The sequence below is a fragment of the Arvicola amphibius genome, chromosome 18 (genome assembly GCF_903992535.2).
Source record: "Arvicola amphibius chromosome 18, mArvAmp1.2, whole genome shotgun sequence".
Classification (NCBI taxonomy): Eukaryota; Metazoa; Chordata; class Mammalia; order Rodentia; family Cricetidae; genus Arvicola; species Arvicola amphibius.
In genome coordinates, this window is record NC_052064.1 from 2,093,841 (window position 1) to 2,102,454 (window position 8,614).

Consider the following 8,614-nt stretch of genomic DNA (forward strand, 5'->3'; position numbering starts at 1 on the left):
AAAATGACTCCTACTTAATGTTTGTTCAAACCTCCCCCTTTTTACAACTTTTTCCACATGTAATGGCAGAAGATTAGCTATGAAACTATAGGGAGAGCTATATTAGAGGTTCGCTTGTAAAGGTATTTGTGTCATTCTTGCCAATTTCTTGGTTAAAACAATTGAAAAAAGCTCAAAAGAATTTGTGTATGTTTTCTCCTTCAGATAATAAAACTAGGTAGGAAGTATGAAAGTTTTTTTTATAAGAAGTAACCACCAACTCTGTTGTGTGCAGGAGCATACACGTGTGCCTGTCTGTATGCATGTGTGCATGTGTGTGCATATGTACATGTGTGTGTATGCATGTGTGTGCGTGTGCGTGTGTGTGTGTGTGTTAGGGGTTGATGTTGACTGTCTTCTTCAGTTGTTCACCACCTTAAATTTTTAGGTGTGGTTTCTGACCAAAGCTAGAACTCATCAAACCAGTTTGCCTGCCTAGCCAATGGGCTCAGAAACTCACCTGTCTCTGCCTCTTCATCCTTGAGATTATAGACTGTTCCCACGATGTCTTATTCTTCATAAGAATGCTGGAGACATCTAAACTCAGGTCCTCCTGCTTGCATGGAATTCCTATTAACCACTGAGCCATCTTTCTAGACCAATAGATCATTATTTTTCAGAAACTTCGTGGTACTTCCTAGGACCCAAGTATGTTTAAGGAATACCATCATTAATAACTCTGCAAGAATGAGTACTACAGGGCAATTTCAGCGCAAGGAACATCCCTGAATTCTTCTGTAATAGAACAATGGAAGTGGAGATAAGCATGAGGTTGTGGTTTTGGTTTAAATGAAAAAAACCACTGAAGAGCTTAGCTATTTTGAAGAGATTTAACAGATTGTGTAGCGTGAATTTCTAACCTAAGCAATTGTTATGATTTTTAACATAGCAAGTCACCACAGTGTCATTGTGCCCATTTATTGTTTATTTTTTAGAACCATTACCCTGTGGTGTTTATATGGACTTGGAAAGAACTGATCATCAGAAGAAGTACTCCTATCATAGAGGACTTTATATTCTTATGAAGTCAGATGCATCTATAACAATAAGCATATAAATTAGCAAATTATTTTGTATCTTAGGCAATGACAAATTTCTAATCTCTCATACACACAAACAGAGAGGGGAAGAGAGAGAGAGGGAAAGAGAGGGGGAAGAGAGAGAGAGAGGTATGGTAATAGTGTTCCACCTGGATGAGAGAAGGGATTCTTCAATATTAAAAGTTGACCATGAATTGAATTACTCATGAAGTTTAGTTACTTTCTGTCTGCGGTTATGCTAAGGACTTCCTGTAAAAGAACTTCTCAGATTGTTTTATGTGACTGGAATCTGTTCCGTCCTCCCTCTGTTTCTAAAGCATCTTAGATAGTACAGTCAGATATCCACATTCCCTGCTTTCATTTCCTTTTGCTTTTCTTGATGATATAGATCATGTGCTCCTCTTGCCTAAGATGCTTGATTACTTGCGCCTTGGAAACTTGCATTTTGGTGTTAAAGGAAACATGTTCCATCATTTAATATCTTTTCCTCGATCTCCAAGAAACCCTGATCGCAAGACCATTTTCATTTTTATGTGTTCAGATATCACCTATTACTTAGATGAAACCCTCCTAAGCCCGGTGTTCCAGCTGATCTGCATTTGACCAACACAAATTCTTTGTATACATTTTGGTAGTTGGTGTTTGTTGGCCCGCTCTCCTGCTAATTGGTTTACAGTCCTTGGTACTTAAGGTCTTTCTCTGAGTACCTCACAGGCCAGCTCACAATTCATACATTCAACCGATTTTTTCTCTATACCATATAATGCTGTATAAGATGGAATCTCAGAGTTATTTTGAATTGCATTTCTCTGATGGCTAAGGATGTTGAGCATTTCCTTAAGTGTCTTCCCGCCATTTTGGACTCATCTGTTGAGAGTTCTCTTTTTAGGTCTGTACCCCATTTTTTAACTGGATTATGTGTTCTTTTCATAACTAGTTTCCTGATTTTTGACAAAGAAGCAAAAAACTATAAAATGGAAAAAAGAAAGCTTATTTAACAAACGATCCTGGCATAAGTGAATATCAACATGTAGAACAATGTAAATAGATTCATATAATTTTATATACTTTGAAGCAAATTAAACTCTGCAATTAAATTAATTTTGTGTCAATAGAAAAGGATCACACCATAAAATGAGGTTAAAATTTAAGTGAAGAAGATGCATTTTAAGACTATCATTGCATATTTCAAACAAAAGGTGTGATTTAGGTAGGAAAATGGTTTCCCCTTGTATGTGACTTCATGATATGAGATGTTTTCAGGGTAAATTTTCCTTTCTTGTTTGATTGCTTCCACTATACTATATCCAGTCATATATAAATTATCCCTTAAAAGTCAGAAATAGATATGGAGGAACTCTTTAAGATTCTGTGCTGTAAACAAAATCATTACATAAAAATCTAGATTGAAAAATAATCATGTAATTATTAAATATGTGTAAATGTTTCTGCACAGAGAGAAACAGTGTAAATATATCTTTTTGCTGCATCTGTCAACTAATACTTGCATTCAGTAAGAGTTCAAACCATGTATGAAAGAAACATCAATGCTCACTCTAGTCAAATAGTACAAAAACCTACACTCAGGTTCACTATTGTTTGTTAACTGTGTTATCATAATTATTGTGGATAAATAAACACACACAAATTCATCAGTCCCAATGTCTACACATCTCAATGATCTTATACACATTTAGAACAGCCATTCAGCAAAGAAGCTGCGGGACTTCACATAAATTTTACACTTTTAGTATGAGATGCATTTTATGCATTTATCTATCACAGACAGAATTAGAACTAGAAAAGCAATGAACTTTATTTCCTGTTTGTAACTTGTTCTCATTACCCCAGTCCTGTGTCATCTTCTTATACTACCCCTTCTTGTTCTCATGTTGTGTATATATGATACCCATGTGTGCATTAGTTTACATATATATGCATATATACATGTATATATGTGCTATCTTCTGCATGTGAGAGAGAATATGCAGGTGATATAACACAAGGCTAGAGGAGGAGCATTGGTAATTAAAATTTCATTCTATATTCTTTATTACAAGGGGTGAGCATCATTTTCCCTGTAAAGTGTCTGTCAAACTTGAGAATATACTTACATTATAAAGATCTTGGGAAATGGAGTAGGGTGAAGTCAAGCGTTCAGATTTGAAAAAGATTTTAGGAAGCATAACTCATACATATATAATCCAGCAAACATGGTATATTTAGAGTCTTGTTAAAAATTTATGGTTGCCACTGTAGAGAAAGTTTGTATGTAATTAAATGTTCTGTGTGGAGTTCTTCCTATTCTCTTCTACTCAGACTCACTCAGACACCAACTGTGAATGACTGGAAGTCACATATGCATTGACACCATTTCTAGCTACCTGGTCCCGCCTGAACTGACAGATGACACTCTGCCTGTCCTCAGGGGCTCCCGGAATGAAGGTGACTCTCAGCAACAGTGGGATACAACTATTGTAGTCTATTGAGCCCAGTTTCACATAACTCCAGAGACACTTCCAACAAATTGCTGGCCAACATACAAGGACACTAAGAGAATAAAGCCATGCTTCAGGGGACAAGAACGCGCACACTTTACAGAGAAGTGTTCTCACCCTTAAGAATGGGGGTTTTTCAAATGACGGATCAAACTGTCAAGGCAATTGAGAAATGCATGTGACTTTGTGTAGCCTAACTAAATTCTTATCAAAAGGTTTTAATTTATGCTGTAAAAGAAGTTTTTTTTATAGTCAAAATAAGCTTGCACATGTATTTCAAGGATCAGAAAGCAACACTGATTATATCTTAATAATTGTCTAGATAAGTAATGCACTCTATAGTTTACAACATAAATTAGGATGTGTCTCCAGAGGTCATTAATTTACAGAATGATAATTCAGAGATTCTCACTTCTTCCCATATGCAGATGGATATAGTGACTGAGACCAAGAGGTTGACCCAAGGAGGTATTGCAGAGGTTCTTACACAAAACAAATGGGAGATGATGATTCAGGGCCTAAAATAACCCATTCATCTCCAGCCTCCATCCCCATTCCTTCCCCTTCTGCCCAGGTTGTCCTATGTAATCTTCTAAAGCTGACCCTCATTTCTCACCATGGAAGCACCAATAGAGATTATGAGCGCTGAGATCCAGTGGACCGAATCCAGGTGTCCAAAGTTACTAACATATTGATCACCAGAAAAGTTGCTATATAAAAAAAAACGCATTAATAATATATAAATTAACAGCTTATACTTCCTCCATAAATGGAGAGGCAATTCATGAAAAGCCCATTTTATTTTGTCAATTTTGAATAATATGGATGGCTACTGCTGTACTTGGGACAAATACCCAGGAGGCTGTTGGTGAAACTATCACTTACAATCTACCCACTCAACAAGAACTTTGTAGTTTCTGTGAATTTTCTCACTTAAATTCTTTACAGTATCTCATAATGAGTGGTATTTATGGCGACACTATGACACACATTGAGAGAGAAAGACGGGTGTGTGAGGGGCTTACCAACACATGGAACAAAATAGAGCCTGTGCTATGCAAAACACTGGTTGTCAGTCAAATAACTGATCGTTCCCATGGGTCTGTTCTGTCCAGTTTTTATACAGCTGGTAGTCTTGAAGACACAGCAGAGGCCTGTTCATTCCCTGGAACACCAGAATTCAAGGATTTTCACTGGAATGGAAAGCCAAATGCCACAACATACCCTGTCTTCACACCTTTCTGCTTCTGAGGAAGGTTTCTGGGGAGAATGCCCATGGAGAGAGAGAGAGAGAGAGAGAGAGAGAGAGAGAGAGAGAGAGAGAGAGAGAGAGAGAGAGAGAGGCAATGAGGGGTGGTGGAGACTGTGACTTCCTCCCATGCAGTAGGAGCTAAACAATTCCCCTGCCACACATAAAAGTGGGGCTAATGTTGCTTCGTGTTCTAATTTCTTTAAGAGGATCCAGATTTTTGTGCAGACACGTTTGAAAGTTGGCTCATATCATCATTATAAAAAATAGTAGCAAAATGACTGTGTGTACACTGCACCCAGCATGCGCGGCAGATGTTGAATGAGAACCTGGGCTGTTGCCTGTGGCCTCTGCCCTCGGCAGCCTGGCTCTGCTTGCTCTGTGGCCACAGTGCCATCTGGTCTTTCCCCCTGGTCTTCACAGTCTCAGTTCGGCGTCTTCTTTTCTGGTTCTCAAAAGTCTCAAGCCACGTGCCACTTTAGGTCCCACTTACTCTTTGTTTTGTACGATTAGGTTTGGGGCCTTTGCAACCCTCAGATCTCAGCTCGACTTTCAGTTTTTCAGATACTTCCTGGACACTCAACCTGGCTCAACATGAGTACCCACTCCTTGTTTTTAGTCTCCAACACCTACTTGTGGTTTGCAAATTGTGATTTGGGGACCCCTGGATCCTTAGATACAGAAAACACCAAAACAAGTTTCATGAGGGAGCGAGCTGTAGCTTTCTTATTTTTCCTTCCTTTCTGTTATGAATACATAATTGTCCAGAAAAGATACACCCTTGACCTTGAGACAGACTGAAGACATGATGAGTATTTCAGTCTTCCATTTGGCAAGGCATTAAACATATTGTTGAAAACATGAAACACTACCAGCCTTCTCAATAATTGTATTTAAAATTGAGTTTTCATAAAATTTTATTGCTATGAAATATGGTTATGTTAAATCACTTAAACTCCAATTTTTCTTATGATTAAAAATTCAGCAGTGTGTCTGTTAAAATTTTTTCTTTACCTCTACAAAGAGGCTTGAGAATAGAAATTTTGAAGATTATTTCATGGAAATATATCAAGCACTAAAATCATTTCACTTACTCATTTATTTCCTAAAGTGTTAGCATTATGAAGGAAGAGCTTGTGGGTAATTTTAGCTCCCATGAGTACCCAGAAGAACCCCTGACCTGGAAAGCCACAGAGAGAATATGCAAGTGAGCAAATCAAGACATCAGGAGAGGAGCTTGAAGAAGCAACTTAACTTCCCGCCGGCTGTGCAGAAAACTCTGAATTCACAACAGCAAGCATAAAACTGGAATCAGTGCAGAAAAATTAAAGGCCTCCAAGCAGGCAAGTTGTGGCATTCAAATGATAGAGAAGAAACTTTGTAGTGAATGGTGACAAAGTTTCTCTGTTCACCTGTGTTCTGCTCTGTGTTGACTTTCTGAGTAGACAGACCTTACTGAAATCTCTGTGCTCTTTTCCCCAACAATAAATACATTATGTGCTGAGAAATGAGGTCACATCACATTAAATGGAACACTGACAGAAAACACAATTTAGCTCATTAGTTGAGCATGACAAATTTATAGCCAGAGAATCAGGGTGACTTTTCCAGGAGAACATAAATTCAAGGTGGCCCAATCCTGTTCAGACAGCCAATAGTAAAGTCTGAGCTCACCACGGCAAAATTACACATATCCTTCCAAGGCAAGCCCTAACTGTAAAGTCAGGAGGTGAGGTGCCCAGACCCTGGGGTGAATTGCTCCGAGGAGGTCTTTCTCCCCCCTGCCCCAGGAACAGGAGTGTCTAAACTCCCTAGAGTTTAGAATGTCATTAGTGAGCTGTTCTTCAAAATGCCTTTCTCTGTTCTGCTTTTAAAATACAAATCCCATAATAGAGGGCATTAAGAGTCTGGAATCTGGTGCCAAGAGACTATATTTAACTGGCTCCATGATCTTCGGTGATGTCTACAGGTCTTTGTGCTTCAGCTTAAGCATTTGAAACACAGGACGTACTGAGGGGTGAAAAATAAATAACTTGGGCATTTAAGAACCTTCTGTGGCCTTCAGTGTTAGTGGTTCCCTTCATGACCTAAGGAAGTAGAAGGGGCTGGGTGTCAAGTGTTGCTAGGTTACATCTCAAGGGCCAAGGGACTCTGAAGAACTCAGCTGCTGTGTCTGAGCACTGGTGTCTTTATATAAAAGTGAGAGCAGTGAGGAGATTTGTAGTTATTGTGCTTAATATGAGAAAATCCGTTTATCAGAGTGATTCCTTGCATGAGGTCACAGAGTTCTTGGCTTTAGGCAGTTCCTACTCCTACAGAGAAGGAGCTAGTGCAGCCTAAGAGAGTGTCCTCATTATTGAGAGCTCTTCAGTGAGCTGTGATAAGATGTCGTGGAAGAGACAACAATGAGATCCATCAGTGGAATCAGACAAGTCGTGAGGAAGCCCATTTTAGGCGGACTTTGGACGCATGAGAAGTTCTCTGCCCTGTTCATGGGGGTAATTCCAAACAGGACAGCAAAGAATGAGTGAGTCTTTTGCATAAGCATCAGGAGTTTATGGTAAGAAGTGGCACAGAGGAGATGTGCATGGGGGAAAAGAGAAGAACTTCTGACTCTGCATAGTACAGGTTTGGCTTTTAATCTGCAAGAGAAGGAAGACACTGGAAACTTTTAAGTGTGAGAGTTTTGGGTCTTTTGTCATTGGAGAAAATAAAAGAAGATCTAGGAAGAAGAGAAAGCACTACCTGAGACAGCAGAAGAAAGTGCCCGGAGAGGACCTTAACCCTGAGAGTGCCGAATTAGAGCTGTAGCCTTTATAGAGTTTGGTTTTAAAAAGGGGTGGGGGTTAAAAATGAGACAAAGATCTGAATTCCAGAAACTGGTGAGTTGCTTTTAGGAAAAGGAAAGACTGTGTTTGAGAAAGAAAACCACACATATATTGGTGTGGTTTTAATTTTATGGCATGCTAAATACCATTGGGAGGAAACCCTTGGTCAAGTAATATACCGGATTGCCCTGGGCTCTCTGGTTCATCCATCCACCATAGTGTCCATTGTGGGGAAGAACTCTAACCAAGAACTGATTTACCTTTAATCCCAATGGTTCTGGTGTGTGGATTCTATGAGAACTCAGAACGCAGAAGGGGAAGCAAAGCTACACAGGAAAATATCTCCAATTTTACAGGATACTTCTTCCGTCCGTGTGGCTTTGTGTGGCCGTAAATCTGTCCAGAGACATAGCAAATGTGAGCTTTTTACATATAAGAACTGAGCTGTGAACCTTTAGGCATAGATATCAAGATCCCATCCAAATGAGATGCTGATGGTGTCTGTGGCTGACGTGCTTTCATTAGCATTTGCTAGCTAATTGCAGTTAATTGTGAACATTAAATTCATATGTGATTACTTGCAGCACTGCCAAATTAGTATGTGTGGAAAACGACGAAAGAGTTACCCAAATTTACTCGTGCCTGTGAGTGAGCTCAGGGAGAATTTGGAACACTAGAGTTTTGTATTTAAAGTATATATATATAGAGATAGATAGATAGATAGATAGATAGATAGATAGATAGATAGATAGATAGATATTGAAAATTGCCATTGCCATCATTATAAATAAAATTGTAGCTATTTGTAATTTAGTTCATTAGAATGTACAAGATATGCTGCATTCATAAACATAAAATGAACTTGGCTTTTAGGAACAGGCAGCCATATTTTCCAATAAGTCTGGCTTTAAAAATACATTTTAATTACTGTAAGGTTTTTGCTTTGATGAAAGAAATTGC